Raw genomic sequence first — 27,828 nt, forward strand, 5'->3', positions numbered from 1 at the left:
TTCCACACTTATGAGCATTGGGAGAGCGCCTTGGCCAGCTCTTCCCTCGACGTCCAGCGCAAGTTGGTGGAGAGGGCAGAAGACGCGGCCCGTGCTAATGGACTCACGGAATGATGAGGCCACCCTAAAGACTCTTTACTAAGAAACAATAAACATGTTTATTATATATATATATATATATATCTCCCTCTCTCTCTCTCTCCCCTGTGCACTACAAGGAAAATGTACCTAATGATTCTCGTGTATTCGCCGGGGGCCATAAAAAACTGCACCTAACGATTCTAGTGTATTTGCCGGCGTTCATAGCACATAGCGGGACTATGGATTCATTGCATTAAAATAGCAGTGGTGAAAATATGTTTTGGCAGTGCTTCATGTTGATTGTGGGGTTTGACGCACCGACGCTACACAGGTGATGAGTTGCACTCTAGTGGAAGACTCTGGAATCATTTTGATCACCTGGGGATTTTCAATGTGCGCTGAAACGTCGAACGCACGGGTTTTCGCTTTTCGCCCCAACGAGAAAAAAGGCCGCCGCGCCCTGGAGGCAGTGCACCATGTAAGAGGCGCTAACCAGAATCCTCGGCTGTCATTATATTCCTGTGAAATTTTCAATAGCACTTTACGTGCCCTTTTAAGAGGTATTACGAGTTTTATTGCAGCCTATCACATGACTGATGAAATAACTATGCGCCCAGTACCATGGAACAAAATTTAACACGGTATTCTTAACGCAGCCTCTATAATAATATAAGGAGTCGTAGTCTGTAGTACTGGAGAAATGAATTTAATTTCAGCATTCCTAACTACATATGTTTCGGTTGCTCCGAATGGTAACCCTTAGGACATATTGCTGTACAACTGCACAAAAATTTCGCAATTTCATTACTTCTAGTTGGCGAACAGGTAATTTCAAAAATGATGTGGAAAGAAGGGCTGGTCTTAGGAACCTAATACATTAGGAAGCCATCACCCACATAAATATATTGCATGCGTTCACATTTGGAAACAAACGACAGCTAGGAATAAACTTTTGATGTTCTACTGAGCATTCCGGAGTTTAGGCTGGACACTGTGAACCATGTTACGTTGAGATTTGTATGCTGACTTTTATTAACATCAGATTAGCGATGTCTCATGTACTCAGCAAATATCTGTTTGAGGCGCAGTGGTTGTAGTTGTGGATCGAACTTCCGTGCAAGTTACGTTGCAGTATATTGGGATGCAAGTGCCGTTTCGGCACTCCCCGACATCACAAGAAAAATTTTGTGCGAGCGTAGGATTTGCCTTCTGCAATTTTTCGTTGTAGTCGGTCCATTTTATTGTTTCGTTCACCTGAAAAAGAAATAGAATCCTTAAACCACGGATGTTCTAAAAACAGACTAAATTGTGTTGACGAAATATGTTGCCAGTAAATAGGTATTTCCCAACTAGTAGCGGTAATGACCGATTCGTGTCTTCCGAAGCTCCAACTAACTTCTGTAACGATATTCGCGAGAGCTAATGTTTATGATCATTGTTATTCTGATCATGAGATGGCCATGGTTGCTCTCTTTAAAGGTGCACCACTGAGAGCCAGTTCTGAGGGCGGCTATCCGGCTTGCAGTGAAGCTACGTTTACCACTGGTTGTTGAAATAGCCGCAGCCCAGCTTTGAGTTTGGCTGACACAGTCACCTAGCTCCCCCAGGATTAGGGAATATCAGGATTAAGTGTCACGGGAGAGGTATTGTGGCAAATGAGTGCAACGTGGGCGCACCCAAAAGGTGCCTAAATGTCACGGCAATCGCCAGGTATTTTACAGTATAGGACAGCTGGCCAGTTTATTATGCGATGGTGGGAAGATCGCCTGGCAGACAGTTTGCGCTTGACGAATGGAGTGGCTTCGAGGTGTGTGAGCAATGGAGATGGTGCAAGAAGTCCGAAGAAGAAGCGGGGTACTGAAGTTTTCGAGAAGTTATCCTGCTTCCTGGGGAAGGATTGCCGTTTAAGTGTCTCGAGCAAGTTCATGACCTGTTTTATTCAAATATAAAACGGGATGGCTAAACAACCGTTAATGAGGAACACAAAGGAAGCAGCTGGTGTATTTATTTCAGTGGTTTTTTGAAAGTTCGCAAATAAGGCGTTGTTGAAAAAAATCGCACGTTCCCTTTCTGTAAAGGAAGTAATGGCGCCTGTCTTGTGAAATACGGATGTGGGCAATAATAGCTATCAGTGTAGTGTAGGAGCGAGTGGCTGTCAAAAAACAGAAATTGGCTGCTATGAAGGAAATAAAAATTTCCGACACGCTGACTTCTGTTGGAGTTTTGTTTCAAACAAAATATACGCCAAAATTGTCTCTGTCAAGTTGGAGCTGGCTTATAACGCATTCCTTTTTTACAGAGAAATGTAGCCACAAACACAGAAAAACGAACCTTTCATATTTACGAAAAAGGTGAAGTGAAGCAAGAAGCGAAAATGTAAAGCAAACTTGAGGCAGAGGCGTAAAAAAGACTCCAAGGGAAATACTGCACACAAGTTGCAAATGAGCGGCGGACGGAGTACAGTACTAACTGAAATAGTAAACAGGAACATCGCCATACAAAGACCACACTGTTTGGCGAGTCAAATGCCACTTTCCACTAGTCAAAAACACACGGGAGCATTGTTTTCTTGACCTACAACAATTTAGAACGCTCGCGTGCATGGACGCTTCTTTGAAGGACATAAATTAGTCAGATATGAAAGAAACACACCCTACAAACAAATTATTTAGCGCAAAGATGCTGTTAAAACGGGGCCCAGGTCCAATACGTCCAATGCCAGATGGTCCAATGCGAACCTGAGAACAGCCTAGCCAAGTGCAACTAATTCTTAAAAGATGTCCCTTGTACAAAATGTTTAAAGGGACACTGAAGTGAATTTGTCAAGCTCCCGTTTTTGCTTGCACTGCGTAGACTGGCTCAAATTAGCACACTTTTCATCGTTTATCCGGTTGACAAATCGGTAATTATTTTACAAAGCGCGAAAGAAGAAAAACTACCATGCGCGGTTTGCGGCGGCCGCACCAACTAAGGCTGTGACGTTGAGAGGAGGGGCGCCGTGATTGGACGATGCCCAAGGTTAGCAATCACACAAGTTTCGGTTTCGGTTTCGGTTCTGTAAAACATAACCGATGGCTTTGTTGGATGGGCATTCTCAATATCTCAGTAATCATCGTACCGCGCTTCTGCCATGTTGTCGGCTGTAAAATGCACAAGATAAGCCTCCCAGGACGGCTTGTAGTCGTAGCATTCACTAGCCGAGACCTACGCAGTGCATGAACGCCCTCCGCGTACCCGCAGACGCCCAAATGTCATGCACTTTTCCCCCATATTTGGAGCTTGCCTCCCTCATGCATGTATCGTAAAAAGCGTGTTCGCACCAGGCCAAGGGTCTGTTCATTCTGGCCTGTGCCCACTGCCTGCAAGCAGTCGGTGCTTATGGCAACAGCACGCCAACGAGAACTCGCTAGCGCGCCAGTGCCAGCCTGCGCGCGTTTTGTGGACTAGTTCGTGTAGCCATTAACGTTGCGGCCCAAAAAAAGGTGAACTCAATATAGAAAACATCGGCGGAAAACAAAAAAGTTAACCTACAAAAAAAAAACACGTACCCGCGGGGATTCGAACCCATGAGTCGCAAAACATTTGCGGGGAAATCCCAGCGCCCCAGACCGCTAGGCCACGGAGCGGGACGGCAAAGCCTTGCTAATATAGGGTATATATTGTACAACCGGTTTACACTTTTATTTATTTTGGCATTTCAAGCCGCTTAGGTGACTATTTGTTGTACTGCGCTCGTGCAGTAAGCGTCTCCCGAGTTTCCACAGTAGCTCACGTCTAGCAATTGCATTTCGTAGACGGAAAAGCGTTCGCAGATGCGTAGTCGTGCTGCTGACCGCTGTGCTTGTTCGCCCAGCGCAAAAAAGTGCTTCCCGCGCCCTAGTTTTACGCTGTACGGTAAAAATATCAGTTGATTTTATTTGCTTAGTACCTATATTGACTTCGCTGACTCTTCTCCCGCCTTCAAGAGGCCTTATATTTTCCTACTGGCGTACCAGTCAGCGAAGCGTCGCATGTGCAGCGCTTGTGTGTAGCGACCTTGACTTGGAGCTAGATACAGTGTACAAACAAACCAAGTAAAGAAAGGCACATTCTTCCATTCACAAACGTGTCCTGGCTTCGTTTCAACTAAGCGAACGAATTGCGACCAAGCAATTTTTTTTTTAACCTCCTTGATTGCGACGACACGCCGGCGGCCGGCGGACGAAACGCTGGGCCGACTGACTCTGTCGGCCGGGGAGCCGTGCAGTAGCGCAGCCGTGGCGCAGCCAATTGCCAGCTCATCCCCTCCTGACGTCACACGAAAACGCCACAGAAAATAGGCGAGCGTAAAGAGAGGAGGACAGCGTTTTCGAATTAGTTTTTCTACTAAATAAAATCGCGTAAACGCGCCTAGAGTGGTCGAAACATGGCCTGGGGACTCCGGACTACAATTTGCGCTAGTAATCCCGCAATGTTTACATATCACTTCAGTGTCCCTTTAAATAGGAAGCAAGGAAAGCCAGGGCGCAAAGAAACAGTTCCCTGTGGGAAAGCCTGGTTATGAGTCCTTGCGGTGGCCTGAACTAGGTAAACATTACTGACCAAGGCAATAACCAATGGTGCTTCGCTCATAGCTGCCATAAAGGTTTTCTGTAAGTAGAATACCTGAAAGCATGCGCGCAGAGGAGCAAAAAGTTCAAATATATGAGAAAGTTCAACCGTTCAGAGTCTTTACAGCACAGCTGTTATGCCCTACTTTACAGTGGATTTATTCCTGCTAATACCACGCGCGTACACCTAAAACCTTGAAGCACAGAAGCAGGTGAATAACGCTTTGCTGTACCCTCTTCCCCCAATAACCCCACCAGTCAGAGCTCCACGCAGAGCTATTGCGTCGCCTAGCCATCTCCGCGTAGCTGGTGGCTGTTCAGTCCGGACCAACGCCGCGGTCTCAGCTCGGGGTAGTGGGTGCGGTACGCGTGCCGTGGATGAGCCACCTTTCGTTCGTGCTGAAATAGAGGCCAGTGGTGGTCGGTAACTGGGTTGGTGAGCGTTGAATTGCTGCGCGTTGTGGCCTCCAACACAGCATGCACACCTTTGTTTGTTTCTAAAGCAGCCTGTCACTCTCTCCAGGCGGTACCAACTTGCACACTGCATGCGGCATGGCCGACAACCCTGTTCAGACCGCAGATGCTTGAACACAGCCATAAGCAAAGGGGGGGGGGGGGGTCAGGGGCAGAAAACGTTAGCAGCATCAGTACAGCCAGGCCAGCCAGCAGCTGGCCACCCACCAGGTGCAGCAGCCTTTAGCCACCGAGGGACACAAGCATCAGAACCCGCAACTAACCAGACACCATCAGCAGCCACACAAACCAGCCAGGCGCCCAAATGTTAAGCCACCCGTGCAGCCCGCGGTAGAGCAGCTGCCCGTGGCCTCATCCACAACCAGTTAGGACTAGTTGGTGCCCACCCTGCTGATCCCGCGGCACAGCATGGTTCGCCGCCTGCCTGCTGAGGACCCCACACGCCTGGCAGCCGCTGTTGCCGTAGCACACACCATCCACCTCCTCCCCATCAAGGCTAGCAGATCCCGAAGGACAGGCCAGTGACCACGCATTCTTCAGCAGAACTGCAACAACTAGGGGCCGCGCCACGAGGAACTGGCAGAACAGCTCCTGCAGCTCCAGCACTTTGACGTGCTGGAGCTGCAGTAGGCCAATGTCGGTGGTAGCTCCCTGCCCTTGGCGGGGTACGTGTGCCACGCCAGCACCAGCAGTTGTACCCTTCGCCCATGCACCAGCCAGCCGTGCCAACACGTCAACCATCCAACAGGCAAGTCCCAGGTAGTTGGTCTGTGCTCAACAGTTCTCCTGTCGATCTGGCCTCGGTCGTGGAAGGCTCCATGGAATGCTCCGCTCTTATGGTGCGCAACGGATTCATGGACACCACTGTGGCCAGCATCTACGTCCGCCCAACGAGGCCCTGGAATGGCACAGCTGTGGGGCAGCTATGGACCCATCTCGGATCACACGTTGTCTTGGCTGGGGCGTTTACCGCGCACAAACCAGCCCCATGCCGCCCCGCACCCCCTTCCAGGACATGATAGCTGCTGGACGATTCCACTACCTGCGGGCTGCTCGTGACCAAGAGAGGCAGACCACCTTCTTCTGCCCTGGTTCCACGGGCACGACTGAGCTGTCCCATATTGACGTTACACTGGTGTCCAGTAGTGTACATACACATGGAAAATCGCCACAAGCACCTGGGGGTCGGACCACAACCCTATACTCGTCACCCTTCTGGAGCGACCGCAAGCGACAACACATCAGGGTCTATGGCGTCACCAACTAGTCCAACTACCGCAAGGAGATGGCAAAGTTTCTGGAGGATTCACAGGTTGACTTCTCGGCAGCTGTCGTGCGGAGCGCAATTAAGGCCACGGTAAGAATGGAGGTACCTCACTGAACGGCGCTGCCATACCTGGTGCTCCTGAGACTCCCAATCAGGCGCAACCAGCAGCAGAGGCAGGCCACCTGGAGCAGGCGCACGGAAGACTGGAAGGCGTAACGGCAGGTGGACGCGCACTGCAGGAGGAAAGCCAATCAGCGGTGGAGGCAGAGGTACGACTCGCTCTGCTCTCCATGGGCTCCCGCAAAGATCCGGCCATGACATGTAGATTCTTCCGAGCCTTGCTCCAGCCCGCCACCACTAGCCGGCACAACCTGCTGGCCTCCGACATCTCCTTGAGCATCTGCGACATCACCGTAGAGGCCCTGGCAGAGCCGCTAGCTGAACAGATCACCCCGGGCCCACTTGCCACTGCTGCTGAGCTGCTTGTATGGGCGGTGCCCCCTTCCCCAAAGTCTGTAAGCGGTGGCCATTTGCAGTGGTGACATCACACTCCGGAAGCTACGAGCCACCCTGCATCAATGCTTGAAGCAGCGGAGCGCCCGTAATTATTACGAATGACGTACTAGATGCTAAGGAGCCTGGTAGTCACCCAGCTAGAGCAGCTTCTGTAGCTCGCCATCCGGCTGTGAGGGAAGGCAGCTTTCCACCTTTTTGGCGGGTGGCACTTGTCAGGCCGAAGCCGAAGGTGAATAGCCCACCCATGAGCGTGCATTGTACCGGGTGGTTTCCTTGACGTCCGAAGCGGAGAAGCTGATCGAGAGCATGGCCCTGGCTTTGCTCCAGCGTTTAGATAATCGACGTGGCGTCTTCTCGCTTCAGGAAAGCGGCTTCAGGCTCCAGCGTAGCACGGCTGACTTCCTGGGGGACGGGGTGTTTATGCTGGAGCAGGCGCGCCATGACAAAGAGAAGATCTTCCCTTGCTGGAAATGAAGTCGGCCTTCGACTGCGTCCCCCATACGGCCGCTCTTGATGCCGCAGAATGCCTGGGCCCTCTGTGACACCTCCGGAGTCAACGTGCCGTTGTTCACGCCCAACCAGACTCCTCAAGTCGAAGTTGGTTCAACAACCTGGATCCCACGGGACATTAGCTCTGAGGTTCCCCAGTGGAGTGTGCTCAGCCCATTCCTGCTGAACCTGGCCTTGGCTCCAGTTCCAGATTGCAGTCTAGTTGGGCTTGCACTTCCAGTTGGGGTAGCAGTCTATGCCGACGACATTGCCATCTGGGCTCACAGACAAGGGAGACTCCTGTCCAAGGTTAAGGCTGAAGGTGAAGACCAACGAGACTCCTCTTTAGAGAGTGTGGTGGATAGTCGCCGCCTTCCTGACAAGCCGGCAGCAGTCCGAGTCGAAAACGCAGGCCATGCTCTTCCACCGAAGGGGCTACAGGGCGCGGAAGGTGACACTGCCGCTCACCTTCAACGGCCATTGTTTTCCGGGGTGCACTAGCGCCAAGTATCTGTCAGACAGGACGAGCGACACCACTCGTCCTGTCTGGTTTCTTTCGTCGTCTATGTCGTCCTACCGCGCTGTTTTCACATCATATTTGTGGCTCCTAGTCGACCACCAGTTGTCCTGGCTATCTGCGGTGAGAGTGCTCCGGCAACCCACAACGATGGTTAGGCAGGGGTGCGGAGGTTGCTTGCGCAAGGCCAAGGCTGCACATACAACGTGGCCTTGCGGGTGTTCCGCAAAATGGCGTCCTCCTCCATTCGCCATGCTATGCCGCTGGTGCAACTCAAGCCACGCCGGTAGGAAGAGCTGCAGGTAGATCAGCGGCGGGCAGCCCGCCTTTGCCTGGGCATTTCAAGCCCATCTCTGGTGTTGGCCACGTGCACAGAGCCAGGCTCCTGCGGGCTTTGCATGTTGGGTTTCACAACATACACCGCCTGCTGGGCACTCCACACGGGGTGCCGCTTCTTCAGCGCTACCGCAGCCAGCCCAATTCTTGGATATGCGTGTTCCCGCGAGAGCCACATCGTGCTGTCCCAGCGACCCCGCCAAGAGCCACCACCCCCAGGCTCTGCGCATCGCCACCACATTGCCAGGTTTCACAGCAACATGTTCACTCTGCTCCAGGCCATCCACCATGAGGCGGCCAACCTGCTGCAGGAGCATGCAGGTGGAATACTGCAGGTGCACACAAATGGGTCCGTGCAACATTCGATGGGCCGAGCCGGAACCTCTTGCGCAGCCCTTGAACTCTGCTCCAGCCAGGAGTCAGGCTGCCCATTCCGGCCTCATCCACTGACGCAGAGCTGGCTGGGCTCCACTTGGCCGCGGTTATTCTCCTAGAGCACTGGAAGAGATCCGGAGGGCCATCATACTGATGGACTCACGCCCCACCCTCCGGCGTCTTCATGCCACCGACCATCCACACAGTTCCAGCGGCTACGTCGAGTCATTGCTGATGGCCGAGCTGCATGCGGTTGATTCCAGAGATGTCCACAGCGGTTTCACTGGCTGCATCGAATATGTGCATCATGGGCAACAAGTTTGCAGATGCCCTGATGAAGGGTGCTGTTCGTCAGCCAGGTGCACAAGCATACTGGGACGTCGGCCCGCCCGCATAAAGCCACGAAGGGTGAACTCCGGGCCGAACTCAAGTAAATCGGTGTACCTATCCACATCCTGGACCTGGAAGAGTTCGTGTTCCCCACGGGACCGGACGCCATTCGCTGCATGTATGCAAGTAGCTAGTAAACTTCCTTTTCCTGTCCGAATTAGGGGAGCACCTGCAGCCGTCGCCCCACGGACAAAACGACCACAACGTGGACTGTCCCCCACGCTCCTCCTTCTCTCTCCTCTTCATTCAACCGTTTTTCCTCTTCTTGTCCTTTGAAAACCAATGTCATTCATACGGGGCACCTTGAACAATCTTGATAACGGTATTGGCGACACTACGGTCTGCGAGCCCCCCAACAAAAGCTGTCACCTACCGTGGTGACGTGTTTAAAGGTGAATGGTAAGAAACCACAAACGGTGGCTGTCGGAGCCCAGGTAAACCTCAGGCGGATCGGCTCCCTGTCTGTTTACCAGGCAGCGAGCTCCGGGACCTCTTCAGTCATCAGGCTAAGGCTGACGGAGAAAGCGCCCCCCGTTGCCTGCTTTCTAGTATATTATATGGCATTTTCTAAATCCTGTTCAAACGTTATGAGCGTCGCACAGGTGTATCTTTTCTTCAACTGCCAACAATAAGCTTTTCTCAACCGGAAAATTACTGTCGATGTCTTTCGCATGGAATCTCGTGATACAGGCCGTTCTCTTGCAGCGACATCAGTTTTCTTGATTGCTGAATATCTTGAAGGCATAATTGGAACATGTCACAAGGCTAAAACACAAAGGACTGGTGAGGTCCTTGCGGAGGTAAACATTCGAAGTAAACTCGAATGGGATATCTGGACATAAGGTTCACACCCTACTGGAGCCCCGAAAGCTCCCAGGGTGTGATCCATGAGCCAGATCTGCTGAAAGAAACAGATGCAGACCTCCAGGAGGGCTTGAAGGATCAGGGTGTCACGGCCGTGCGACGCATCAATGTCCGCAGCGACGATAAGGAAATTCTGACGTAGCATATCATACTGAGCTTTGTCCGATTGACATTTCCACAACATATGTCTGCAGGATCCACAACATATGTATATTTATCCGGTGCTCCATCTGTCCTTACATCCCCAACCCGCGGCGCTGTTTTAAATGCCAGTGGTACAGACATGGTACAAACTCCTGCCTTGGCAAAATCTGTGGCAAACGCGCCACACAGGACCACCCCACTGACAAATAAAACTGTGCTACCCTCACCTGTGCTAACTGCGGAGGACCACGCGCGGCATACTCCAATAAATCAGCGAAATTACAACTTTAACAAAAAAGGAATCAACATAAAAGTGACAGAAGCGAGGAAGAGTTTTGCCTCTTTCCCATTAGGAAGGTACGGCGACGCAGCTCGCCGGTGGGTGGGCGGAGTGGCGTCTGGTATCAGCTGGGACTCAGTACCGTGAGCCGGACTTTGTTGTCCCGCAGCCACCGCACCCCTCGTGGTTTGTCTCAGGCAGCCCTACCCGTCACCACAGTGTGTGCTGAGACAGCAGTGGTTGTGGTGCGAACCATCTCCGTTGGGACCGATGCCGCTCCCGTACCTGCTTCCCCGTCCTCCAGTGCATTGGAGAGTGCCGAGGGGATGGACACTAATGGCCCCGCATTGGATCTTACCACCACCGCAGCGCCCGTTCCACCTGTGGCGTTCCTGGCGCCCTAAGAGGTGGCGGCTCAATTAAAGGGAACCAGAAAGGATGCCAAGTCAAAGGGGCCAATCCGTCGGGCACCCCTTTGACATCTGACGAGGAGATGAAAGTCGGGCCATTACTGCCTGCAATTCAGTGCAAGTAGCGGCCTCCGACGTCCAAGCCACCAGAAAGGCCAAAAAGGCCAAACTCAGAATAAAATCAACGAAGCCATAACCAAACACACACACGCACTCTAGTAAATCTTAAATGTAAATATTACAACAGAAAACACCATTCAATGGAACTGTACAGGCCTTATAAACAATGTAGATGATGTGCACGAAGTACATCATTTACATCAGCCAAGTCACATGTGTCCTCTGGAAACACACCAAATAGTAAAAATACTAACTTATTGAATAGCTACATAATATTCCGAAAAGACAGGCACAGTTTCACTTATTTAGGTGGTGTGGCCATAGTGGCCCAAAACACTCAGCGTGTTACACTAACCAACTAAACACCATGCTGGAACCTGTCGCGATTCGAAAAATATTTGATAATAGGTTAATAATGGTAACATTCCTCCTGATTAACAACTATCGAACTATGATTTTCAGGCCCTGATAAATCAACTACCCAAACCATACGTAGTCTTAGGCGATCTGTATGCATATAATTCACTGTGGGGATCTTCCCGCAGAGATGCCCGAGGCAACCTAATTGAAAAATTCCTATCATCGGGAGCAGGCGTTTTTAACAAACCAAGCTACATATTAAAACCTAGGACAAACACTTATTCACATCTTGACTTGGCTATTGGCTTTGCAGGTAATTTCTTGAGTGGTATGTGGACCGAAACCTATATAGTAGTGACCCCGTCTACACCAAATCGACATACACAGGCAAAGGCAAAAACACTTCCCCTCTCATATAATGTTCAGTGAAGAAACAGCGAACTGGATTACATTTACAGAAAGAACTAACCTACACTAGACGTCCATAAAACACCTACACGTAAAAGAGGTGACCCAACTGTTCACGGTGCACATCCTCGACGCCGCGCGAAATCCATCAGTCAGGCCTCCGGTGCCTTGTGCAACCAAACGAGGCCCTGGTGGAACGAAGACTGCAGGCGAGTACGGGAAGCCCAAAAAAAGGCGTGTGGTGTCTTTTGCCGGTACCCCATGTCGGATAACTTTATTTTCTTCAAAAGGGCCAAGGCTTTTGGAAAGTGTGAGTGACTTGCGGCAAAACATAAAATTCACCCTCCTTTATAACAACAATAAATTGATAAACAGACACACGAAAGTATGGCCCCGAATAAGAAAACTAAAATGGCGACATACAGAGAGCCTCGTGAGTACGACTGGGGACACACTCAGAGATCAGGCTAACACGCTTGAACAAAACTTCCAGCACGTGTCCAGCTCTGCATGCTACACAAACACGTTCATCATTCACACAAAATGTCTTGCGAATAGAAGCCACTACTTGACAAAAAGAAATCTAACGCTTCTTACAAATCCACGTTTCCGATTCATGAGCTTAAGATGGCTCTCAGTGCTTGTAAGCCTTCCCCTCCAGCGCAGATATAACAGACACAATGATGCAACACTGACAAGCTGATACCCTTGAAACGCTCGTACATTTACACATTAAAATATGGCTTTCTGGGCAAATTCCAATGTCTTGAAAGGAGGTAACAGTTGTAGCATTTCTGCCATAGCGGAAGGACCCTTCCTTTCCCGCTAGCTATCGACATATTGACCTGTCCATCTGCCTGTGGAAGCTTCTCGATAAGATGATAAACCCAAGGCTAGTCTTCTTTCTTGTCTACAATGGTCTCCTCGTTAGCTGCCAGGCTGGCTTCAGGGCGGGACGATCCAAGTACGACGAACTTGTCGCACTTGAACGTTATATAAAGGATTACTTTGTGCATAAACAGTATTGTCTTGCGGTATTTTTTGACACCGAGAATACCTAAGACGCCGCTTGGCGTTAAGGTATTCTTAGTGACCTCAAGTCACAAGGTGTCTCGGGTAACATGTTAAAATCCCTTGTCAGTTAGCTATTGGAGCGAACCTTCCGCGTTAAAATTGGTAGTGTGTTCTCAAGGGTTCACGTTCAAGAAAAGGGGGTGCCCCAGGGTGGAGTGTTAAGCTGCACTCTTTTCATTGTTAAAATGAACTCTCTTGGGAAGGCATTTCCACCTAGAATCTCCTATTCTATGAATGTAGACGATGTCCAGATATCTTTTAAATCATGTAACATGACAATCTGTGAACGTCAAGTGGCGTTTGATGTCAAAAAGCTTTCCCGCTGGGCCGACAGGAGTGGTTCTAGGCTCTATCCAGGAAAGAGCTCTTGCGTGGTGTTCTCCAAGACGCGTGAGATCCATCCGGTCCCTGAAATTATTCTCAGTGGTGTTTCAATTCCTGTGAACAAGCAGCACAAGTTCTTAGGTGTTGTGTTCAATGAAAATCTAAAGTTCATTCCTCAAATCAAGCCACTGAAGCACAAATGCCTCAAAACAATGTATATCCTTAAGGTACTCTCCCACCTATCGTATGGTGCTGACAAAGAACTCCTGTTGTGCCTATGTACTCCCTTGGTTGATTCTCGCTGAACTATGGCAGTGTCGTGTATAGGTCAGCTGCGAAAAAAGCCTTAACAATGCTCGATCCTGTGCCACACTTGTGGCTTCGCGTTGGATTGGGTGCTTTCCGCACCAGCCCAGTCCAAAGTCTATATACTGAATGTAAAAAGTGGTGGCTTGAGGACCAACGGACGTACATGGACTTGCTCTATGCTTTTAAAATTTCATCGCTGAATAACCATCTTTTACAACATGTTTTTAATGATAAATCCACATCTTCACTCTTTGTAAATCGCCCTTCCGTTTCGTTGCCGTTGTTAATTAAAGTGAGCCAGGAAGCTTGCGGCTTCAAAATACCATTTCTAGACATTTACTCATTATCTTTTACTGACGTTTTACCCCTGGCAGCTTCAAGCAGTAGCTTGTGACTGATCTTTTACGAAAATATATAAAACCCGGGTACCACAATATGCAATTGTGCAGCAGTTTTTGTCCCTACAGAATAAATATAAATATCAATCTCCCGAGTATTATAGTGAAGGATTAAAACCTGCAACCATGGTGTCTTGCCGTGCTCATGGGCCAAACATTGATGCATCCATAACCATAAGCACACACACCACAATTTATGCAGCTGAAGCATATGGCATCTTACTCAAGTCACAACAAATTCTTGAAAACAACATTCCAAAGGTCATCATATATACAGATTCCTTTAGCGTTTTTGGTTCATTGGCATCGCACAAGCCATGCAAAAACAGAATTGCCAATATGGCTCTGAACACTATCATGACTATATATGCCTAAAAAGTTGTTCTGGTCTTGTGCTGGGTTCAAGGACACGCTGGGATCGCTCGCGATGAGGTTGCTGAAAGCACGGCTGCTGCTGCTGCACTCAGAAACACAGTAGATATAACAATAATACCACACAGCGACCTCAAACCACAAATCCGACAACACCTTCGTAACAAATGGCAAAGCAAGTGGAATGCACAGATAGATAAAAACTTACATGTAATAAAACCAGACTTGGGACATTGCACCACTCATTCACACAAAATTATGAGAAAGCATTTGACTCGGTCGGAAGCTGATCAGTCATTCAGGCCTTACTAAACTAGGGTGTAGTGATCGTTATGTAAGAATACTAGAAGATATTTACAGTGGATCCAAAGCTATCATCATCCTCCATAAGAAGGGCACTAAAGTACCTATAAGAAAGGGCGCCAGACAAGGAGACACAATCTCTCCAATGTTATTCAAAGAATATTTACAAGAAGTATCCAGAACATTGAATTTGGAAGAGGTTGGAGTGAGGGTTAATGGAGAATACCTCAGTAACCTCAGCTTTGCTGATGACGCTGCCTTGCTAAGTAACTCGGGGGACGAATTGCAAAGCATGCTTTCCACACTGAACAAACAGAGCAGAACCATGGGCCTAAAAATTATTATGCAGAAAAATAAAAGTAATGATCAATAACCTCGGGACAGCAGAGCGGTTTGAGATAGGTGGCGAGGCAGTGGAAGTGGTAGACGAATATATCTACTTAGGCCAAATTGTGACCCCGGATCCCACCCATGAGGCAGAGATAGTTAGAAGGATAAGTATGGGGTGGAGTGCATACGGGATATTTTTCCGATAATGAATTGCAGCCTACCATGGACCCTAAAGACGAAAGTATTACAGCTGCATCTACCGGTACTGACATACCGGGCAGAATCTTCGAGGCTCACAAAGGGTGTTCAACTTAAATTGAGGACGACTCAGCGAGCAATGGAATGGAAGATGATAGGTGTAACATTAGGGGACAAGAAGAAAGCCAGTGGGTCAGGGAATAAACGCGTGTTAAGGATATATTAGTAGAAATTAAGTAGAAGAAATGGATGTGGGCAGGGCATGTAAAGCGAAGGCAATAAACCATTTGTGAATAAGGGTAACAAGGGGAATCCCTAAAGAAAGCAAGCGTTGCAGTGGGCGGCAGAAAGTAAGATGGGCAGATGAGATCAATAAGTTTTGCCGAGATGAATTGGTAGCAGTTAGCACAGGACTGATATAATTGAAGATTGGTGGAAGCGACTTTTGCCCTCTTGTAGGTGGTAATAGGCTGGAGATGATGGTGATGATAATCTACACACTCGCACCTGCGTACTCGATCTCCAAAAGCCCTGTGCAGCAGGTGTGCGGAACACTCATACGTGATTCACTTACTAGTACGATGCAAGGCACCAAACACAATATGACGTAAACACTTCCCATAATTATACAGAGAAAACATTCCTCTGCACCCCTCGCACTTTTGTAGTTATAGTCCCATGATTTTTAACAAGCGTAATTTCCAGTTTCTTAATGATGTCAACTTTTTACACCTTTTCTGTCATCATGCACATTCATCACCTGGCCCATGTTCTCATGATTTCTAACAAGCGAACCTTCCCGTTTCTAAACTACGTCAACTCTTTACAACTTATCTCTTATGCACACTGACCCTCTGGCCCTTTACACCAGCCATCTCTATTGCCTTGTAGTACCATGTTTTTGGCGCTCTTTGCCCCTGGTCGGCCTTGCACTATTAGAACCAATTCTCATCATTAAACCCCTTTCCCTCCTACCGGACTAGGTTGTATGATAATACAATAGTATCCCCAGTCCTTTTCTATGCTTTCTCTTAAATTATTCCCCTCCCCCCTGCACACCTAATGTGCTCCCTCACCACGCGCCACAAGTGGTGTGTGGTGAGGGAGCACATTAGGTGTGCAGGGGGGAGGCTAGTGAACCACACACCACTTGTGGCGCGTGGTACTTGCGCTTCACAGCTGTAGAAACCTCTCTACTCTTCGCTTTACTATTTAGGGGCCGCCTTGGATTACCGGCTGGCTGGCCACTTACAATACTTTTGGTCACCCCCACCAAGGGTGCCCCCTTCTCAAGATCGTGGAACACCAGTACCTCTCAAGCCCCCTAAACAGGTTTCGGCTTGGACTTGCTAAAAAAGTTCGTAAAGGCATAAGGTTATCATGCAGATTTGTTTTCCTGTGGCTGCTCAGGTTAGAAAGACTAGGAAGGCCATGAAGGAGGCCTGTATACTGCCTCTGAAGAAATCACAATGCCGAAGAACAGCCAACCCTGGCCAGGATAAATCAAAATTGTATATACATATCTATACCAGCGAAGGTATCCACTGAAAACATCAGAGTGATTACAAGCTATGCTAAATGCTGGAAAACATCCCCTTGGCATGGAGCCTAACAATGTCCAATGGTGTGCTCAAGGGAGGGCTACTCAAACATTACATATTCCACATATATCGAGATATGAGTGCTATCTCTTACAGGAACTGTTACTTAAAGATGGGTGCGAGCTGGCGGAGGGCAAAGAAAAGTGCTGCACCTCAGGCCTTGTGCCTCGGGTTCCAACCTTGAGCTCTCTAACATCCGTTGCCCCCTTTTCCCAAAATCCCACTGTTGCTTAAAAAAAGAGTGTTTCCTCCCTCTCTCACTCCTCTACCTCTCTTTCTCTCTCTGTTTCTCTGTCTTTTTGTCTCCCTCTCTTTGTCGCTCTGTGTCTTTCTCTCTCTGATATAAAAATAAAGCTTTTCCACTCAACTTGAAAGCCGTCGGAAGTGCTGACCAGTGATTCGGAATGATAAGGTGTGGCGACGTTATCCGCTCCCTACAACCATGCATCACGCTCTTCACGTGTGTGCCTCACTCCTTTCTTGGTGACTTGAACGGAGGTATGTCCAATAAAATTCAAATTTCCCAGCTTCGCAGTGCTCTCGCGCCCCTGCCTGTAAAAGCGCCACTGGGAGTTTTGTTCTTTTCTACCTTCCTTTCATTCCACACGGGCCGGTGCCATGCTGCGCTATTTGGAAGGCGCCGTTTCTGGCAGCCGTTTTTCTCGCTTACTATCGTGAAACCCAACCTGACTAGCGTTCCCAAAAAAAATGAACGCGGGCGCTGCCAGTTATTTACATATATTTTGCCTCAAATCTACCTGCAGTTTTCTTCGCGCTAAACCACAGAGAGATATATAACAAGTGCCAGCGGCGAACGAGTTTTGAACGCTTATGACTATATAAACGCCTGTTTTTCGAAACTTGTGTGGGTCGCAATTACGATTACGCCGTGGGGATCTACTTTTGGCCGTATTCTCGCTGCGCCGTCGGGCTCCGGCAGTCGCTTGACATCGAACAGCATAACAGCAAACCAGCTCGGACGAAAAGTAGAGCCTCTAAAGTGCCCTGCACTTAACACACAATGGTTCCATAAGGTCAACAAATTAGCAAATAAGCACGTTGAAGCATTCAGAGTGTCGTCGTCCTCTGAAACTGACCAACTCCAGGCAACCGCAACGTTTCACGCCAACATCTGAAGCGACACAAGCGTTTATGGCCTCTGTGTCGTCTGAGACACGACTCCTAAAAATCCTTGCGGCTGGTCCATCTCTGGTAGCAGACATTCAGTGGTCGATAAGAATTCACCGTAAATACAGCAACGCCGTGCCAAAACGCTCCCTGGTCGTCGACGTAATCCTATCGCATCATACTAATTTAAAAAAGAATAGGCACCATCTGAAACTTGTTCTTTCTATAGCACCATCTATCGACGGCGATATAAGCCAATACACGTACGAGAAAAATAATAAACGAAATGCAAAACTGAAACAGCCATTGTGCGTCTTTACGCAATATTAAAAAACGCTAGTGTTGCTTAATATTAACCTTGTGATTCTAGCCAATTTCTACAAACCGGCCATGGCGAATTTGCTAGTCCGATTAAACTAAACATTGGACATTATTGCGCCGTATAAGCTCAAGATCAGTAATGTTGCCCCAACAAGTACGCGGCGCTCGTTAGTTCTGAGGTCTTTTGTATTATGTCCCAATTTTGCGTGTTGGTATTAAATGTTTCTTTGCTGAAAACTGAAAGGCTCTATAGTTGTTGAAAATACTCCCACAGAGCCATTCATTTCATGGTATTGAAAATTTTCCTATTTATATACACATTTATATACATGTTCGTGTTCCGCTTTTACGACGTTCGGTAGCTTTTACTAGTACGAAAATGTCTTCCTCTTGTCGAAACCTTGAACTCTGTGCCACTCCTTTAAAGTTATAAAACAATTTTGTACGTTTAGTTCCGGAAATAATCTTATATATTTTATTTTGTTGCCCTATTTTCCAGCAAAACAGTGACGTTCTTTTTGTTGTAATATGTATTTTTTATTCCTAATTACACCTCGTGCCTTGACTTTTGCCATCACCGGAGGGGAGACCGGGAAAGGGAGTTGGAGGGTGGGGGGGGCAGTGTGTGTCCCGAATAAATGTGGTCCTGTACGGCGGCTTCTCGAACGTATACGAAAAGATAGCGGAGGATCATCTTCCCGTGTTCCGCCACGCCGCATATCAAGGCACGCTATCGTGTGCACACGGGCGATGGCGTCTGCAAACAGTGCAGAACACCTGACAGCCAACATGTTGCTACCTTAACCGTCTGCTGTGGAGCTGACCTGCATTGAAGTACCAGAGAAAGCGCGCACATGCTCTCATTCCTCTTCAAGTGAGGCCACAAATGCCGCGGGAGGGGACCCATCGTGACGTTCCTTTTATGCGCAAAAACATAAACTTATTTTTTGGGCGTCTGAAGAACATGTAACGCATAAATTGTTTCTCAGCTTTATGTTTAACTTATTGCACGCACAACTTTTGACATTCTGTTTGTTGTTTCATAAGGAAAATTAGGAACCTTCAATCTGTTGGGCTTACACATCTTGATAGTGCTAGTAAAACGTACAATCTGTTGCATTGTGGAGCCCTTAATCAAGAAAAATGTTGTCCGCGCTAAGGTTTCAGGCTGCAGGAGTTGCTCATCAGTATAGACGTTTCGTGTAGTGACTGCCCAAGATTTAACCTTGATGCTAAAAGACCAGAAGTTTTTGAAAAAAGCTGGTCCCTTTGTAAGAATGGAACCTAGATGCCTCACGTTATGAAGCCGGCGTCTACACTATTGAGCTATCACCGCACTTCCTGAGCGCAGCAGTGTTTCTTTTGGGTTATTCGTAGTGTTTGCTTTATGCTTCAAGTGGGCCTTCGATCGCTCACTCGTTCGTTTGGTCGTTCGTTCGCTCATTCACTCGTTCATTCATCAGTTCGTTCATACGCTCGTTCGTTTATTTGTTACTTCGTGTGTACGTTCGTTCATTCTCTCGCTCTATCGCTCGCATAGGCCTCAAGCTGCAACGGAGCCGCTCTGAGCTGCACTGAGTGACTCTTAACAGCAGGCTGAGATGTTTAGGCTTCAGCTTGGTCTGGGGGCTTGGCGTCGTTCAGGCCTGCGTCTTGCAATGTGCCATGACAGGAGGTCATCAGAAGGACCAAGATAACAGTTTACGTGCGTCCGCGCCTCAAATGTAGAGCACAGGACAGCTCGCACTACAGACGCCGAGTTCCTTAATCTGGTTGCATAGGCTCCTAGCGCCTGTTAACACGGTCTGTTTTGGGGTAGATGTGAAAGGCTGCGGACAAGACGATCTGGGCGTGCAGACATAGAGAACTTTCAACGCCATTTTCGGAAACCAACAGCAGCAGCTCATTTTCCGACCAACTGAGGCGAGCCGCAATTCCTGCTGTTTTTACAGCCTTCCACCACAAGCGCAAGCTGAGCGACTTTTTTTATTGCAGGTGCAAATATTTCTAGGCAACAAGTGTTTTCGGTCATATAAACAATGTGACTCCAATACACGCTCTGAAGGTGGTTGGACTGCGAAGCTGTCAACGATACCCACAACTATTAATCATGCGACGCCACTTGAATTCTTGCACGTGGCTCTACAATTTGTGAAACCAGAGACAAGTAAATGTACTTAACCACACTTTGTTCAACTGCAGAACGACATTGACGACTGCTTTGAGTTCTCTTTCTTCTTCCGACTTTTCTTCTGGCGTCTTTACTTTGTGTGGTTTGCATACGGTAGCCTGGCTAATCTGAAGGAGGTGCTATACCGGTTCTCCCTTTTTATATATAAAAGCGTGGTGACGTCTCTACGTGATTTTTATGTTGGTGGGTACTTTTGCACTCGAAGTAGCTTAGGTCATCGCAATCTTTACCCGTAGGTCAAGACACCTGCGTAGATATGTGCCTGCTGTCGGCATGTCGACGGCTTCTTAATGATAGTTTTCTGTTGACATCGCCAGAAATATGTGCTTGGGTGGTAGAGGTATGCTCTGCCTGTCTCTCTTTTAGATGCGAAGCAGCTCGTTCTATGCTCGGCTATGTCCCTCTTTTTGCCGTGCGGCGTCCATACCCCCACTGCGCATGCTCGGCTTGGTGAACGCCCGGTGGTGTCTTACCCTTTATTGGCTTCTCGAGCGACAGTGTTGCCGGTGTCTTCCCGGAACGGCACGAGACGAGCACGCTTCACGCGCCCTTGACGTTTCATCGTCGTCGGCGGCGGCGTGCGTCGGTGAGTTTTCGGCGGGCCGTGATTACACGCAGCGCACAACCATCCGGGGAACGTGCATCGACCTCAATTTCAGCAACTTTAGGGTTCATCCACTACAACAGCCCTTGGCTTTACATTTCACAGACCATAGGGCGGCCATAATCAAAGCGGAACGCCAACCACATCTTGACGTCACCTACGTTGAACATGATGATGATCATGCCTAAATAAAGACAAGGCCGTGTCTAGAGTGCCGTCCGACGGTATTATAAGCACTCCACTATATCGACGTCTACCGGCGTTTTATAACAAAATTGCCCCGTCTGGCAGTACATCGCTCTAGATAACGTAAAGCTAGGCAACCTAACCTAAATACAACATATGATAGCCTAAGGCACACGAAATTATTTAAAACACCAAAACTAACCTAAGGCATAAAAATAACGCTTCAATCAAATAATAAAAAAAAACAACCAAGGCAAGAGCCGGTTTCGACCCACCGACTTTGGGATCAAGAGCCGAGGATGGATCCTCTACACTAAAACGACACTCTCTTTGGCCAGTGCTAGCCTACTGTTAAATATTCGAATGTCGTCAGACGGCACTCTTGCCATGCCTGCAACGATCAGCTAGAGTGGCGTCTGACGGCACTCTAGACACTGCGTAAAGACAAAATCCTACCCCGTACAAAGTCTCTCTGTCTCTTTAATGCCTGTATACTCTAACAGCCCCCCCCCCCCCTCCATTAAAATTACACCATCTTCCCATAGGGAAACCGTGAGTAGTATGCGAAGCAGTTATGGGTTCAACGCAATTTCCCATTTTGTAGTTCCGGTAAGTGAAAAGTTTGGTATTTACCTTGGAAACCAAAGGGTAAATATAATAGTAGCTACGTACCCACCTAACGGAAACGACGAACTGACAACTAATGGGCCCTTGAATCGACCCCAGTGCTGCTTCGTATACTACTCAGGGTTCCTCTACGGAAGGATGGTGTAATTTTTTATTTAGGAAAGCGCGGTGACGTCATTACGTGATTTCTATACTGTTGGGTACATTTCCACTCGGAAGCTTGTGCAACCGTAATCATTACCGGTAGGACCGGTCCCCCTGGTAGATATGTGCCTGCTGGCAGTGCGTACGTGGACAATGTCTTCATTGGGATAGTTTTCTGCTGACATCGCCACGAAAATGGACTTGGTTGGTAGACGTATGCTATATCGGTTTCCCCTTTTATACAGGAAAGCGTGGGGACGTCACTCAATATTTCTATGGTGTGGTGTACTTTTGCACTCAGAACAGCTTACGCAACCATAATTTATACAGGTATGGCCAGCCCCCGGGCACGTATGTGCTGCCTTTTTAATGATGATACTTTTCTGCTGACATCGCCACGAAAATTTGCTTGGATGGTACAGGTATACAGCTTCGAAGTAGAACGCATTGTGCATTTTTCTTGAAGAACGTTGGACCGGTTATGAAAATGCGTTTCACTCACAAAAAAGCGTAATGGACGATTTTTCGATCGTATACATAACTAGTAGAATTCCAGAAATGTTTTTCTAGTGATTGTCAGATTGCAAAGAGTAATGTAGCCACCTCAAAATATTTTGAGAAAACATACCCACAGCAACCTAACACGGCGCTAGTAAGAATAAGAAAAATTACTAGAGAATGCGTTTGTTCTAAAAGAACCTACTCAAGTCGAGAAAATACATGAACATACGCCGATACTCACTATGCAACTGATGTTCGATAAGGGCAATCCGCATGTGTCGTTACAGCCAACGTGTACCTAATAGAAAAAGAAATTCGTTTAAACCAATGTGTATGCTTAGCTTTCAAGTGTTTTTTCTACCTCATAACCACGAGGAGAACATTTTATGGGGTGTACATATAAGCGTAATAGATTTAATATCGTAAAAATATTACAATGGGTAATCGCACACACGCATAGATGCACTAATAGTGACAACTAGCAGCATCTACTGCGCAGACTGCAGTGGAGAACGATTATTTCCAGTTTTTCCGACTGTGGAACTGCCTGTGTGCAGATACCTAAGTACGCAACACAGTATTCCTGAATAAAACAAAATAAACTTTATTTTAAAACATGTCACAGAGATACAGAAGAGCATATGCTATCCGGCAGTTCTGTTGATGCCAATGGCGCCTTGCATAACAGCTTAACAAGAATATGGCAAAAACAATTGTAGCTTGTATTGATGCAAACTTGCTGTTGTTCTTCAGGCAGAAAACAAAGACAGAAGTCAATTTAGTGATGCCAAAATAGGGAAAAAACTTAACCTTCTCGGCGAATCCTGTGCAGCTAATTTTACGCTAATTTAATGAGAACCACCCACTACACGCTTGACTGCGCGAACACACGCCAATGTGGTTGGCTTGATAAAGTGGTTTCAGGTATTACTCAAATTTTAACGAAGTGACACAAGTTAAGCAAAACAAGCATATTCAACAATTTTGGCACCAGCCGCGCAAAGAATGCTACATAAAGGCAAGAAAACCGTTTTAAAGTTTTATTAAAATTTGCCACCATGTAGAGATATTTTCACTGCTATCTGTCTTCATAAAAGTATGTGTAAACACCTAAAATAAAATAGAGTCTTTTCGAATGCTTTTATGAATTTCGATTCTGACGTCAAAGTTGAATCAGAAATTACGAAATAAAAGCAGCGGAGACACACCAACTGTTCCAGCCATCCTTTGGAGAAAAAGTAAGAAAGTTTTCGTGGACCCCTGTGCCTTGCTGATAATACCGTGTCTGTACCTCTCTTTCAGTACCTTTATCAGCGCTGTGGGTTTTCCCCCCAACTAGTAAACGACTCCAGCGCTGCGCCTTAAGCCAGAAAGCAAACACTTGCTTGTCAATGACAAGTGATCTGCCAAACTTCCCTGTCTATGCAAAAAGTGAGTAGGGTTAGGGTCTCCTACAAGGGTTAGAACGCCAGCGGTATGCTTTGCGCGACCTTTTCGGTCGCGCCGCGTCGGAGTTGTGGCACTGCCATCGTTACCGTTCGTCGCACGAACAAGATCACAGCACCATCGCATAGCGCGAGGAATATGCTTTCCAACGATACTATCATGCCGCGTAACCCCCCCCTCCCCCCCTACCTATTATCTCCCGCCCGCCCTCATTCGAAAACCAACGTTTTTCGCGTAAATGTAGTTTAAAGGGGTACTTACACCAATTTTTGGTGTTAATATTATTACACAGTTGGCTTCTTTTACACAACAGATTACCCTGGCTGATATATGAGCGGCCTGCGACGTGTGGAACATAGTTCAATTTGATTTGATTTATCGTGCCGACCGAACAGATAGCGGAGCGATGCGCAGCAAATGGACATCAGTGTGACATCACTCTATGAGAGCGAAAAGAAGAGGCGTAGCCGTATGCCTTTAACGCTCGTCAGAAACTCGTGACGTCGATCCATGCGCGTGGCCCGGAGAGCTGCGATTGGCCGCTGGCGCGTTCCGGAAGCACGATTTACAGGCATAACTGCTGCCAAGAAAGACACTTTTACCAAAAGCAGAGTTTCACACGCGGAAAAAGAGCTGATCATAAATCCCAGAATCGCAATGGAAGCCGCTATCAGGTTTTTTAAAGTCAAAGACTTCTACCTCTACAAGCTGACGGTTCCTCTGTGGCTTTCGGAACAAAAAACTCCTAACGTTGCTGATGTGGTGGCGGGCGGTTTTCACTCGCGGAGCACACTGGAAATCGTGCGGCGAACGCGCGCTATAATCCAGCGTTCTCTGCACGGCGGCGGGCGCGCGAGCGCGAACCTTTCCGTCGGGTTTGTCGCCTCCTTCAGCGACGGTCGTTTTGGGCGTGTTTTGGCTAGCCTTCGCGCCCATTCTGCACTTCGTTCACACAGCTTGATTAAGTTGTTCGACAGCACCTGCTGGGTAACCCAGACCTGTCAAAATCAACTGGTCGGACGGCACAGATACGGTAAGGATTGGTTTGGAGGGCGGGAAAACAAAATGTAGAAAACAGGTGCAGACATCTGGCCGACAGAAGAACCAGGCCTTTTCCGCACCGCTTGCCAAGAATGGGTCTGTGTTTTCTAAATTGATGAATACCAATTCAGTTGTGTTTTAAGAGGTTTGCGGGAGGCTAAGAGAAGCTGCTGGTTCTCATAAATGCCATTATAAGAGTTCCCCCAGCTTCCTCGCAATTATCAAACTTGCTGAACTAACCAATTTAAATCCGTATAAATGGGAATCACTAAGTTCACATGGCGAAGTTTCCGGGTGTCTGCGCTCGTGGTGCGCCATGGTGTTGCCCCGAGCTAGCACATCAGAATGGCTAGGTTCCGTTTGCTGTCTCTTCGAAAGACGCTCCTCTCCGTTTTGTTCCTGACGACCCATGGCTGAGACAAAGCGACAGCGTCCATCGCCCTATCCCGGCTATGTCCGACTCTGCTGCGTTCGGGATTCCGCCCCGCAAATTCCAAATGGAAGTCTGGCATTATCTCTGGTTTCGCTCTTTATAGAGTCACGTGTGTGAATTCAAGTGACGTACCCTGGGCAATTGGTGTGGGTATCGTTTTAAGCTCTGCCTTCCAACGACCTTCACAGGGTAGATTACAGTCAATTTTTTTTAGCGCCACTTTCCCCTACACATCGTCGCCTAGCATTTTCCTTCAATCCGCTTTGCTGCGCCGTGTTTTGACTGACCGGAGGAAGGCATAGAACTCCAGCCCAAAAATGTAGGGTGTTAAAATGGGCGGCTGAGCGATCAACGTGGCTTTGGTTCGTATTTTAACGGCCTCGGTTTACGTTTCAGCATGCCTGCATATTTTGTTTCTTTTTGCAAGTTGAGAAATATTGCTGCAAAGATGTTCTAAAAGTATATCAGTACCCAATCTTTATTAAGGAACAGCATTAGCATGTTTATATTGCGATAGGCAGTGTGCAGTTCATCGTTGTTTCACTTTTATGCTTCTGTGCCCAAGAAGAAATATTGAAGAAAAAACATCACCGGGCCATCTGCACTAACCTAAAGCCTGAGGAAGGCGAAGCTTCCAGTGTATTCTTGCCGCCATGGGAATTTTTCCACACGGATGCAACCGTAACGTGAAAACACGGGAGGGGTGAATCATGGAGTGTATAAACGTATTCTTTACACCTTGGCATTTTCCCCACGAATATGAAACCACTGGGAAGTAGGGGTATACAGCATTGCTGTCAGTCAGGTGCCCTGTAAGCGCTAACGTTCTTGTGTGAGGTGTTCGGAAACAGCTGTTCCTTTTGTTCTTTTAGTAGGCGTTTTTGCCACGGAGATGAAACGTTCTAGCAAGACGCTTTTGGAAAACGAGTGTCCCGGTACGTCTTTTCAGTTTGCATTGTGTTCTAGCGCGAGGGTTGCAAAAGGAGTGTCCTGGTGTTTTCGTGCAGTACCTAAGTGAGACTACGCCAAAGTCCCTAATGGGGTTCTCGTATAAAAGCCCAGGACGCGCGATGGCGTATTTGAGACAGATGATAAGTTTTGGTTTTCAGCCGGCGACGATTTGTAGGTTTCCCTCTGGCGAAATTACCGAGAAATGCAGTGTTTCTAGCTACGCAAGCGCAGACTCCGAAAGATGGCGGCGTTAGCCACGTGCCCACATTACACGTGTTTGTGTTCTATTAAACGGGGGAGAATTGTTGGCGTACTAGAGCGCACTTTGCGGAAAATTCTTGAAGCCTGTTTGGTTAAGCTATTTTTGCGAGAACTCTTCCGGTATTTCCAAGTTAAAACTGTGCACTTTAAGGACGCCACGCGAATATACGGCAAACGAAGGTTAACCGAAAGGTCTTAGAGTGACGTATAACTCCATACACCAATTCTCTCTCTCTCCATACACCAATTCGACCTAAAACAAATATGGTGTATCTAGGGACGTCTTAAGGGTGAAGGGGAATATTACGAACCGTTATTCTCAATATAGGACCTTATTACAAACGTTACGCTTGATGGTCCAACGTTTTCAACCACTGCACTTTGGAAGTACTAGTTGTTGTATAAAATGCTTCGGATAGCGTTTCACTTTTAAGACCTCCAAGCCAGTTGGCCGCTATTTCCAAAAATGGTCAGATGTAATCCCCACACACTCTACTAATGTTATTCTAACAAAGCTGTATATACAGTGGCGTCCGACGGTACTAAAAGCGCTCCAAGAAATAATGTCGCAGCAAGAAAACAACCCCGGGAAAAACCGGATGCGACGGGAACTATAGTCGGTACTCGGCTATTGGAATTAACAATGTGTGTGCTAGCGGTAAGGTGGTTTTTGAAAGTACATTCTAACTTTCCTATAGTTTTTTATGCTAAACTGTACGAACAGCTGTACGAAACTCTGGCAGGATAACGTCGCCCTGTTTTTGGTTGTCGACACTTAAGGATAAATCGTAGGTCAGTTCTATTAGTTGCGTGACAGTAGAAAGGCCCTACGAAAACCATGTTGAGAAGCCAGATGCGCCGTGACCGACAAGTTCGCGCTGCGCACAATTTTTGCTTTAGGGATTATAGTAATTTTTGGTGCAATATTTTTAAATTTGTCTATTTCAGTTAAACGCCCAATGAAATTGTCGCCGCTACCGAGCCAGCAACAAACTGATGCAAAAAAACCGGGTCTTATAAAAAAATGTATTCTGAATCAGAATAAAACCGCCAAGCATAAATTCTAGTGTATGCAATTGCGTCGCACTAAATTCAATAAATGTTCGATCTGATTGCGTTTGTATTGTTACAAAGATTGTGGAGAGTACGGATGGCGGGTGGTGCGTTATATTTTGTCGCTCACTGCGGTTTCTGGTATTTTATTCACAAATGACATGCACACGGAGAACAAAATGTGAGTGATGGGTGGCTATTAGGCTGACTAAACGCCCTTTAAAAGACAACAAATATTTCAGCACCTCTGAAAGACCAGTTTCCAACAAGAATTTTTCAGGCGTTTACAAAACTTCCTTTGCACCAATTCAAAAAAATATCCTCAAGGTATTAAAGGGCTTTATAACACCTACATTATGTCTTCCGTTTCTGGACGTTCAAAAAACCACATTTAGATATTCTAGAACAGGTT

General features: G+C 47.6%; 1 long non-coding RNA gene across 1 annotated transcript in view; it reads right to left on the reverse strand.

The window, feature by feature from the left end:
* Positions 1-1,089: 1,089 nt before the first annotated feature.
* Positions 1,090-27,828, reverse strand: part of LOC144144866 (uncharacterized) — a 103,715-nt gene continuing 76,976 nt past the window's right edge. The window contains exons 4-5 of the long non-coding RNA XR_013317360.1: positions 22,473-22,529; positions 1,090-1,335 (exon numbers count right to left, since the gene is read on the reverse strand). This is a non-coding gene — a long non-coding RNA (uncharacterized LOC144144866). The remainder of the gene's footprint in view (positions 1,336-22,472; positions 22,530-27,828) is intronic.

The sequence above is a fragment of the Haemaphysalis longicornis genome, unplaced genomic scaffold, assembly GCF_048455015.1.
Source record: "Haemaphysalis longicornis isolate Haplotype H1 unplaced genomic scaffold, Haemaphysalis longicornis Haplotype H1 scaffold_7, whole genome shotgun sequence".
NCBI lineage: Eukaryota > Metazoa > Arthropoda > Arachnida > Ixodida > Ixodidae > Haemaphysalis > Haemaphysalis longicornis.